A 12,125-nucleotide genomic window follows, 5' to 3' on the forward strand; every position below is an offset into this window, starting at 1 on the left:
TGAGGTTTAAGCTAATTTTGATTGCATTTTAATTGATTTATAAGCCTCTTGAATTTAGTGATACTTTGAGTGGTTGTTTGGTTTATTATAGGTGAAGAAAAGAAAAGAAAATGAAAAGCGTGGCCTAAGAAGCGTGACACAAGAAAAGGAAAGCGTGGCCAAAGAAGGGAGAAGCGTGCCGCAACTCATAGTGGAAGCAACCTTGCCCTCCACAAGGGCAGAATGCCCTTTAGGAGGGCAGCATTAGGTGACCAAGCAAGCATAGGCAACTCTGCCCTGCCCACTCCAAGGGCAGAGCACAAAATGGTGCCTTGGAGCAAGGAGAAGCAAACTCTGCCCTGCCCTTGTGGAGAGCAGGATCGGGCTCCATGAGGAAGAAAATCAAGGTAAAAATGTCAACTATGCAAGCCACAAGGTTCGAACAATGAACCATGAGGAAGCCAAGCTCTAAGACCCACTAGCGTGCCAAGAAATCAAAAGAAAAAGTAGCGTGTTTGCAAGCCACCAGGTTCGAACACGGGTCATGAAGATTGGGAACCTTGCCCTGCCCTTGGCGCGGGCAGGGCAGCTTTTGAAATTGGCGCATCACACACAAGACCTTGGCGCACCATTTCTCAGCCTCTGGCGCACCAACCTCATGCCAGACGCGCACCACGCAGCACCAAGACGCAACATGGCCGCACCAACTCCAAGCACCAAGCATCAATTTTCTGCCCTGCCCTCCACAAGGGCAGGGCAGCCTCCTGGGAGTGGTTTTTGGGCCAAAATTCAAATTAAAAATTCATTTGAATTCATTTCTTCACCAATCCAAAAGCCCATCCAAATCCCTTTATCCAAGAATAGAAAGTGTATAAATAGGACTTAGTTTGATGTAATTAGGACCTTTAGCTACCTTTACTTTGAGCTTTGAATTTTCGCTTTCATTTTAGAGCTTTTAACTTTTGTCTTTGAGCTTTCTTGAGAGACTTGTCCGAGAACTAAGAGGATCAAGGGAGAATTGATTGATCTCCTTCCTCCATTCTCTTGGACAATTCTACTCTTCTGTTTTCTGAGTATTGGGTGTGTGAAATTGGGGAAATTCTGTCCCAATTCCCATTCAAGCTCTCTGCACTCTATTTTCTGCATAATTCAATCCAAATTCTGTTCTTCTACTGCTTCTTCTTAAATTTTCTGTCAATTGCTTTGATAATTCAGATCTGGGAAGGAAATTGGGTTTTAGGCTCTGCTACCTAAGCCCTTGGGATCCTGAGATCACAACTTATTTTGGGTTCTTCTGTGAACCTCTGCTACATTTCCTTTCAATTCTGTTTGAATGCTTATTGCTTCTGATTTACTTTCTGCTCAACCATTTACTGCAATTTACATCTTCTTTGATTAGATCCTGCAATCCCATTCCTCAATTCCCTTTTACTTTCTAGCAATTTATCTTTCTTGCCATTTAAGTTACTGCAATTTAAGTTTCTTGCACTTTAAGTTTCAGTCATTTACTTTCTTGCTCTTTAAGATTCTGCACATTTACAATTCTGTTCTTCAATTTACTTCACTTCTCCCTTTCCCCTTTACATTTACTGTCATTTACTTTCTGTTAAACACAAATCACTCAACCAAAACTTGATTCGCTTGACTAAATCACCCACTAAACTAAAATTGCTCAATCCTTCAATCCCTGTGGGATCGACCTCACTCTTGTGAGTTATTATTACTTGATGCGACCCGGTACACTTGCCGGTTGGATTTGTGTGTTGGAAATTTCGTTTTCCGCAAAAACACCATCAAAGGATTCATGGAATTATTCATAGCTTTAAGACATAGTTACTACATACTAATGATCATGAAGTAGAGACACAAACATAGACAAACATTTAGCATAAAATCGAAAAACAGAGAATTAAGAACAAGGAAGTTAAGGAATGAGTCCACCTTAGTGAGGGTGGCGCCTTCTTGAAGGACCAATGGTGCTTTTTTAGCTCATCTATGTCTCTTCCTTGCCTTTGTTGCTTGACCGCTAGTGATTTTGGTGCTCCTATCCTTAGTTGCTCCCAATAATTGTGTGAAGGAAAATGTATCCCCTGAGGTATCTCAGGGATTTCTTGATTTGCAGTCAAATGCTCTTCTACTGAGTTATGGACCCTTGAGATGAATCTCTCCATCTTCCATGACTTAGAGGTGGAAGCTTTTTGTCTTCCCTTTTTTCTTTTTCTTTTTTGAGGTTTCTCTGGCCTTAGGTGCCATCAATAGTTATGGAAAAACAAAAAAGCTATGCTTTTACCACACCAAACTTAGAACGTTGCTCGCCCTCGAGCAAAGAAGAAAGAATGGAAGGAGAAAAAGATATGGAGGAGAGGGAGAGATGTGCATGTTTCGGCCATATGGGTGGGATTGGGTGGGGAAGAGATGGATGGATGTGAGTGGTGAGGAGGTGATGGGGAGGAGAGATTGAGGTGATTGGTTGATGAGCGGATAATTTATACGCTTTTTGGCATTGTTTTTAGTATGTTTTAGTATATTTTAGTTAGTTTTTATTATATTTTTATTAGTTTTTATTTGAAATTCACTTTTTCTGGACTTTACTATGAGTTTGTGTATTTTTCTGTAATTTCAGGTATTTTCTGGCTGAAATTGAGGGACCTGAGCAAAAATCTGATTCAGAGGCTGAAAAAGGACTGCAGATGCTGTTGGATTCTGACCTCCTTGCACTCGAAGTGAATTTTCTAGAGCTACAGAAATCCAATTGGCGCGCTCTCAATTGCATTGGAAAGTAGACATCCTGGGCTTTCTAGCAATATATAATAGTCCATACTTTGCATAAGATTTGATTGCCCAAACTGGCGTTCCAAATCAGCTTCAAAATTTTCGGCGTTTAACGCTGGAACTGGCACAAAAGTTGGAGTTAAACGCCCAAACTGGCACAAAAGCTGGCATTTCACTCCAGGAAAAGTCTCTACACATGAAAGCTTCAATTCTCAGCCCAAGCACGTGAGACTCTATTAACTCTTAATAGCTCCCTCTATTAGGGGTCTCTCTTTAACCCTGGCTAGCTCGGCTGCTCTAACTCTCGGGTTTAGCCCTATCCCCTACTCCAGCAATCCATTGGGTGTACATTCAGAGATGGATCAAATTTCTTTTTACCCTTATTTTTATGTAAAGGATTTAGTAGGTTGGGTAGCTTTTGCTATCTTTTTTTCCATTTGGATTTTTTACGTCATTTACTCATTCTTGTAAACCCTAGGTCACTAGTTCACTATAAATAGGACTTTTTGCTATTGTATCTTCACCTCATGACACATTACACGTTTCTTATTGTATCTTCTACGGTATGAGTCTCTAAACCCCATGGTTGGGGGTGAGGAGCTCTGCTGTGTCTTGATGGATTAATGCAATTACTACAGTTTTTCATTCAATCACGCTTGCTTCTATTATAAGATATCACTTGTTCCTCAACTTGATGAATGTGATGATCCGTGACACTCATCATCATTCTCACCTATGAACGTGTGCCTGACAACCACCTCCGTTCTACTTTAGATTGAGTGAATATCTCTTAGATTCCTTAATCAGAATCTTCGTGGTATAAGCTAGAATTGATCGCGGCATTCAAGAGAATCCGGAAGGTCTAAACCTTGTCTGTGGTATTCTGAGTAGGATTCAAGGATTGAATGACTATGACGAGCTTAAAACTCCTGAGGGCTGGGCGTTAGTGACAGACGCAAAAGAATCATTGGATTCTATTCCAACCTGATTGAGAACCAACAGATGATTAGCCGTGCTGTGACAAAGTGCGTTGAACATTTTCACTGAGAGGATTGGAGGTAGCCATTGACAACGGTGAAACCCTACATACAGCTTGCCATGGAAGGAGCCTTGCGTGCATGAAGAAGAAGACAGTAGGAAAGCAGAGATTCAGAAGATAGAGCATCTCCAAAACCTCAACCTATTCTCTATTACTGCAAAACAAGTATTTGCTTCATGTTCTTTTACTTTTCACAATTAAACCTGAGAATTATTGATATCCTGACTAAGAGTTACAAGATAACCATAGCTTGCTTCAAGCCAACAATCTCCGAGGGATCGACCCTTACTCACGTAAGGTATTACTTGGACGACCTAGTGCACTTGCAGGTTAGTTGTGCGGAATTGCAAAAGTGTGATTGCAATTTCGTGCACCATTGGTGAAGAAGAGAGAAGGTGAGCTGAGGTAGGTGGGGATCCTGCGGGGTCCACAGATCCTGAGATGATCTTGTGGGGTCCACAGATCTTAAGGTGTCAAGGATTTACATCCCTGCACCAATGAGGCATGTAAAATGCCCTCTACATGCAATCCTGGCATTTAACGCCAGATTGATGCTTGTTTCTGGCGTTAAACGCCAGCTCTAAGCTTATTCTGGGCGTTCAACGCCCATCTACAGCATGTTTCTGGCGTTGAACGCCAGCTTTCCTCAGTGTGCAATCCTGGCATTTAAACGCCAGATTGCTGCATGTTTCTGGTGTTCAACGCCAGATCCATGCTCTGTTCTAGCGTTGAACGCTAGCCAGATGCTCCTTACTGGCGTTTAAACGCCAGTAAGCCCTTCCTCTAGAGTGTGCTGTTTCTTCTGCTGTTTTTGATTCTGTTTTTAATTTTAGTATTTTTTTTCGTGACTCCACATGATCATGAACCTAATAAAACATAAAAGAATAATAAAATTAGATAAATAAAAATTGGGTTGCCTCCCAATAAGCACTTCTTTAATGTCAATAGCTTGACAGTGGGCTCTCATGGAGCCATACAGGTGATCAGGTCAATGTTGTAGACTCCCAACACCAAACTTAGAGTTTGGATGTGGGGATTCAACACCAAACTTAGTGTTTGGCTGTGACCTCCCAACACCAAACTTAGAGTTTGATGGTGGGGGCTTTGTTTGACTCTGTACTGAGAGAAGCTTTTCATGCTTCCTCTCCATGTTTACAGAAGAACACCCTTAGGTCTTAAACACAAGGTAGTCCCCATTCAATTGAAGGACTAATTCTCCTCTGTTAACATCTATCACAGCTCCTGCTGTGGCTAGGAAGGGTCTTCCAAGGATGATGCATTCATCCTCCTCCTTCCTATTTTCTAAGATTATAAAATCAGCAGGGATGTAAAGGCTTTCAACCTTTACCAACACGTCCTCTACCAATCCATAAGCTTGTCTTACTGACTTGTCTGCCATTTGCAATGAGAATATAACAGGCTGTACCTCAATGATCCCCAGCTTCTCCATTACAGAGAGTGGCATAAGATTTATGCCTGACACTAGGTCACACAGAGCCTTTTCAAAGGTCATGGTGCCTATGGTACAGGGTATTAAGAATTTACCAGGATCTTGTTTCTTTTGAGGTAAAGATTGCTGAACCCATGTATCTAGTTCACCAATGAGCAAGGGAGGTTCACCTTCCCAAGTCTCATTACCAAACAACTTAGCATTCAGCTTCATGATAGCTTCTAGATATTGAGCAACTTGCTCTTCAGTTCCTTCAGAGGAAGAATAGTTTTCAAAGCTCATGAATGGCAGAAGGAGGTTTAATGGGATCTCTATGGTCTCTATATGAGCCTCAGATTCTTTTGGGTCCTCAATAGGGAACTCTTTCTTGGTTGGGAGACGTCCCATGAGGTCCTCCTCATTGGGATTTACGTCCTCTCCTTCCTTCTTGCATTTGGCCATATTGACTATATCAATGGCCCTTGCACTCTCTCTTTGGAATATATTCTGTATTGCTTGGGAGAGTACTAGGAGGAGTTTCAGTGACTTTCTTACTCAGCTGGTCCACTTGTGCCTCCAAATTTCTAATGGAGAACCTTGTTTCACTCATGAAGCTTAAAGGGGCCTTAGACAGATCAGAGACTATATTTGCTAAGTTAGAGGTGCTCTGCTCAGAGTTCTCTGTCTGTTGCTGAGAAGATGATGGAAAAGGCTTGCCATTGCTAAACTTGTTTCTTCCACCATTATTAAAGCCTTGTTGAGGATTTTGTTGATCTTTCCATGAGAAATTTGGATGATTTCTCCATGATGAATTATAGGTGTTTCCATAAGGTTCACCCATGTAATTTACCTCTGCCATTGCATGGTACTCAGGATCATAAGCTTCTTCTTCAAAAGATGCCTCTTTAGTACTGTTGGATGCATTTTGCCATCCATTCAGACTTTGAGAAATCATGTTGACTTGCTGAGTCAACATTTTATTCTGAGCCAATATGGCATTCAGAGCATAAATCTCAAGAATTCCCTTCCTCTGAGGCATCCCATTATTCACGAAATTCCTCTCAGAAGTGTACATGAATTGGTTATTTGCAACCATTTCAATAAGTTCCTGAGCTTCTGCAGGTATTTTCTTTAGGTGATTGGATCCACCTGCAAAATGATCCAGTGATATCTTAGAGAACTCAGACATACCATAATAGAATATATCTATCATGGTCCATTCTGAAAACATGTCACAAGGACAATTTTTGGTCATCTGCTTGTATCTTTCCCAAGCTTCATAGAGGGATTCACCATCTTTTTGCTTGAAGGTCTGAACATCCACTCTAAGCTTGCTCAGCTTTTGAGAAGGAAAGAATTTAACCAAGATGGCCTTGACCAGCTTATCCCAAGAGTCCAGGCTATCCTTAGGTTGTGAGTCCAACCATGTTCTAGCTCTGTCTCTTACAGCAAAAGGGAAAAGCATGAGCCTGTAGACTTCAGAATCTACTCCATTAGTCTTAACAGTCTCACAGATCTGCAAGAACTCAGTTAAAAACTGGTAGGGATCTTCTGATGAAAGTCCATGAAACTTGCAGTTCTGTTGCATTAGAGCAACTAGTTGAGGTTCCAGCTCAAAATTGTTTGCTCCAATGGCAGAAATTGAGATGCTTCTTCCATCAAACTTGGAAGTAGGTGTAGTATAATCACCAAGCATCCTCCTTGCATTATTGTTGTTGGGTTCGGCTGCCATATCCTTTTCTTGTTTGAAAATTTCAGTAAGGTTGTCTCTAGATTGTTGGGTTCTCTTAGTTTCCTCTTCAGAGTCCTTTCAGGTTCAGGATCAGCTTCAACAAGAATGCCTTTTTCCTTGTTCCTGCTCACATGAGAAAGAAGAGAGCAGAAAAGGAAGAGGAATCCTCTATGTCACAGTATAGAGATTCTTTTATGTTAGTAGAAGAAGAAAGGGAATAAGAGTGAAGAAGAATGAATAATTCAAACACAAGGGTGAGGATAGGAGCAAAGATTTGAGATGAAGAGAAGTGTTAGTGAATGAATAAATAAATAGAATAAGATGAGAGAGGGAGAAATTTTCGAAAATAATTTATGAAAAGGAGTTAAAGATTTTTGAAATTTTGAAAAAGTAGTTAATGATTTTCGAAAATTACAGATAAGATATAATTAAAATTAAAATTTAAAACAATTAGTTAATTTAAAAAGAATTTTGAAAAATGGATGATATATTTTCGAAAATTAGAGAGGGAAAAGTAGTTAGGTGGTTTTGAAAAAGATAAGAAACAAACAAAAAGTCAATTAGTTAGTTGAAAAATATTTGAAAATCAAATTTGAAAAGATAAGAAGATAAGAAGATATTTTGAAATCAAATTTTTGAAAAAGATAAAATTTTGAAAAGGATATGATTAAAAAGATATGGTTGGAAAAGATTTAATTTTTAAAATTAAAATTAATTACTTGACTAACAAGAACTAAAAGATATGATTCTAGAATTTAAAGATTAAACCTTTCTTAACAATAAAGTAACAAACTTCAAATTTTTGAATCAATCACATTACTTGATTTTGAAAATTTGAAATCAAATAAGAAAAATATTTTGAAAAATTAAATTAAAATTTTCAAAAAATAGTAAGAAAAATGAAAAATATTTGATTTTTTTTGAAAAAGTTTTGAAAAGATAAGGTTTTTAAAAATTGAAAATTTGACTTGACTTACAAGAAATAACTAATTTTAAAATTTTTTTGACTAAGTGAACTCAAATTTTCAAAATTTTGAGAGAAAAAAGGAAAAGATATATTTATTTTTTTTTATTTTTTAAATTTTTAATGATGAGTGAGAAAAACACAATTATGACCCAAAACATGAAAATTTTGGATCAAAGCACGTGATGCATGCAAGAACACTATGATGAACATCAAGAACACTTTGAAGATCATGATGAACATCAAGAACATATTTTTGAAAAAATTTTTATGCAAAGAAAATATGCAAGATACCAAACTTGGAAATCTTTAATGCTTAGACACTATGAATGCAAAAATGCATATGAAAAACAACAAAAAATACAAAACAAGAAAATTTAAAGATCAAACAAGAAGACTTACCAAGAACAACTTGAAGATCATGAAGAACACTATGAATGCATGAATTTTCGAAAAATGCAAGAATAAGTGAATATGCAATTGACACCAAACTTAAAACATGACACTAGACTCAAACAAGAAACATATAATATTTTTGGTTTTTATGATTTTATTAATTTTTTTTGCATTTTTTTATTTTTTTTTTTGAAAACATATAGGACAAAGGAAGTAATGAATTCAAAGTCCTCAATCGAAATTCCAGGAATCATACCAGGTTAGTCTAAAGTTTGATGGCCAGCCAAGCTTCAGCATACCATTTTAAAACTCTAGATTTTATTCTTAAAAACTCTGAAGGATTTTTCAAAAATAGAGGGAGAAAATTTTTTGAAAGATTTTTGAAATTTTTTTTTTTGAAAATAAATGAAAAGAAAATTACCTAATCTGAGCAACAAGATGAACCGTCAGTTGTACAAATTCAAACAATCCCCGGCAACGGCGCCAAAAACTTGGTGGGTGAAATTGTGATCTCTAATAATGGCATTCAACTTGATATGCGCGTTTATAACTCGGCACTTTCTTCACAACTCCGCACAACTAACCAGCAAGTGAACTGGGTCGTCCAAGTAATAAACCTTACGTGAGTAAGGGTCAATCCCACGGAGATTGTTGGTATGAATTAAGCTATGGTCATCTTGTAAATCTCAGTTAGGCGGATAATAAATGATTATGTAGTTTTCGAATAATAATAATAAATAAACAGAAAATAAAGATATAAGTACTTATGTAAATCATTGGTGGAAATTTCAGATAGGCGTATGAAGATGTTGTGCTCCTTCTGAATCTCTGCTTTCCTACTACCTTCATCTGATCCTTCTTACTCCTTTCCATGGCAAGCTGTATGTAGGGCATCACCTTTGTCAATGGCTACATCCCATCCTCTCAGTGAAAATGGTCCAAATACTCTGTCATAGCACGGCTAATCATTTGTCAGTTCTCGATCATGTCAGAATAGAATCCCTTGATTCTTTTGCGCTTGTCATCACGCCCAACAATCGCGAGTTTGAAGCTCGTCACAGTCATCCAATCCCTGAATCCTACTCGGAATACCACAGAAAATGTTTAGACTTTTTGGATTCTCATGAATTCCGCCATCAATTCTAGCTTATACCACGAAGATTCTGATTAAGGAATCCAAGAGATATGCGCCCAGTCTAAGGTAGAACGGAAGTGGTTGTCAGTCACGCGTTCATAGGTGAGAATGATAAAAAGTGTCACGGATCATCACATTCATCGTGTTGAAGTTCAACGAATATCTTAGAATAAGAATAAGTCGAATTGAATAGAAAATAGTAGTAATTGCATTGAAACTCGAGGTACAGTAGAGCTCCACACCCTTAATCTATGGTGTGTAGAAACTCCACCGTTGAAAAATACATAAGTGATGGTCCAGGCATGGCCAAATGGCCAGCCTCCAAAATGTGATATGAATTCAAAAATAAGGAGAAGGACCAGATATGTGGTCAAAAGACGACTAATACAATAGTAAAATGTCTTATTTATACTAGACTAGCTACTAGGGTTTACAGAAGTGAGTAATTGATGTGGAAATCCACTTCTGGGGCCCACTTGGTGTGTGCTTGGGCTAAGCTTGAGCTTTACACGTGCAGATGCTTCTTTTGGAGTTGAACACCAAGTTGTAATGTATGTTTGGCGTTCAACTCTGGTTCGTGACGTGTTTCTGGCGTTTGACTCCAGAATGCAGCATGAAACTGGCGCTGAGCGCCAGTTTACGTCATCTAATCACGAATAAAGTATGGATTATTATATATTACTGGAAAGCTCTGGATGTCTACTTTCTAACACCGTTGAGAGCAGGGAGATCAGATTCCAACAACATCAGCGGTCCTTTGTTAACCTTTTATTAGAGTTTTGCTCAGTTCCTTCAATTTCAGCCAGAAAATACATGAAATCACAGAAAAACACACAAACTCATAGTAAAGTCCTGAAATGTGAATTTAGCATAAAAACTACTGAAAACGTCCCTAAAAGTAGCTAGATCCTACTAAAAACTACTTAAAAAATTGCCAAAAAGCGTATAAATTATCCGCTTATCAGTTAGTTAGGACGTTAGTGGTGTTAACGTTAAGTGAAAATGTGGGTTCGAGAACGTTAGTGACAATCACCTTTTTCATTAACGTTCCAACCCAAAATGATCCACGTTAACTTCAACGTTAGTGGCACTAACGTGACCAGGCATGGATGTTAGTTAGGACGTTAGTAGTGTTAACGTTATGTGAAAATGTGGGTTCGAGAATGTTAGTGATGATCAAATTTTTCACTAACGTTCCAAACCAAAATGATCCACGTTAATTTCAACGTTAGTGGTACTAACGTGACCCCTAACGTTGCCTTTTCGGTCCTTCACAAACGTTATTGGCATTCACCTTTTCCATTAACGTTGCTCTTTGCCTCTTTTCCCTACGTTAGAGTTCACGTTAGTATAACTAACGTGACTCTTAATATGGGCATGCCTAAGCTTCGAGAGTGTTAGTGACACTTACCTTTGTCACTAATGCTCCAAACGCCTGTCCTTCCCACATTAGAGTTCACGTTAATTGGATTAACGTGGCCACTAACGTGGTAGTGATTGCCATCTCCAACGTTAGTGACAAAGGTGAGTGTCACTAACATTGTCTTATCATGCTTAGTGGTGCACAAAATTGTGATCATCAATGGCGCCATCAACATGGTACGCTCAATTGCAATCTCAACTCTTTATCACAACTTCGCACAACTAACCAGCAAGTGCACTGGGTCGTCCAAGTAATAAACCTTACGCGAGTAAGGGTCGATCCCACAGAGATTGTTGGTATGAAGCAAGCTATGGTCATCTTGTAAATCTCAGTCAGGCATACTCAAATGGTTATGAATGATTTATGAATAAAGCATAAAATAAAGATGGAGATACTTATGTAATTCATTTGTGAGAATTTCAGATAAGCGTATGGAGATGCTTTGTCCCTTCCGTCTCTCTGCTTTCCTACAGTCTTCATCCAATCCTTCTTACTCCCTTCCATGGCAAGCTGTATGTTGGGCATCACCGTTGTCAATGGCTACAGTCCCGTCCTCTCAGTGAAAATGTTCAACGCGCTCTGTCACAGCACGGCTATTCAGCTGTCGGTTCTCGATCATGTCGAAATAGAATCCAGTGATTCTTTTGCGTCTGTCACTAACGCCCCACAATCGCGAGTTTGAAGCTCGTGACAGTCATTCAATCCTTGAATCCTACTCAAAATACCACAGACAAGGTTTAGACCTTCCGGATTCTCTTGAATGCCGCCATCAATTCTAGCTTATACCACGAAGATTCCGATTAAGGGATCCAAGAGATATCCACTCAATCTAAGGTAGAACGGAGGTGGTTGTCAGGCACACATTCATAGGTGAGAATGATGATGAGTGTCACGGATCATCACATTCATCAAGTTGAGGAACAAGTGATATCTTAGAACAAGAATAAGCCGAATTAAATAGAAGAATAATAGTAATTGCATTAATACTCGATGTACAGCAGAGCTCCACACCTTAATCTATGGTGTGTAGAAACTCCACCGTTGAAAATACATAAGAACAAAGTCTAGGTATGGCTGAGAGGCGGTATAGGCATGACCGAGAGGCCAGCCCCTATGATCTAAGAACTAGACGTCCAAAGATGAGAATACAATAGCAAAAGGTCCTATTTGTAGAGAACTAGTAGCTTAGGGTTTACAAATATGAGTAAATGACATAAAAATTCACTTTCGGGCCCAGTTGGTGTGTGCTTGGGCTG

General features: G+C 38.8%; 1 non-coding gene across 1 annotated transcript; it reads left to right on the top strand.

Moving 5' to 3' along the window:
- Nucleotides 1–6,448: 6,448 nt before the first annotated feature.
- Nucleotides 6,449–6,552, top strand: LOC127746371 (small nucleolar RNA R71). The gene has a single exon (XR_008007990.1). It is a non-coding gene; the product is annotated as a small nucleolar RNA R71 (small nucleolar RNA).
- Nucleotides 6,553–12,125: the final 5,573 nt, after the last annotated feature.

This window comes from Arachis duranensis, chromosome 3, assembly GCF_000817695.3.
Source record: "Arachis duranensis cultivar V14167 chromosome 3, aradu.V14167.gnm2.J7QH, whole genome shotgun sequence".
NCBI lineage: Eukaryota > Viridiplantae > Streptophyta > Magnoliopsida > Fabales > Fabaceae > Arachis > Arachis duranensis.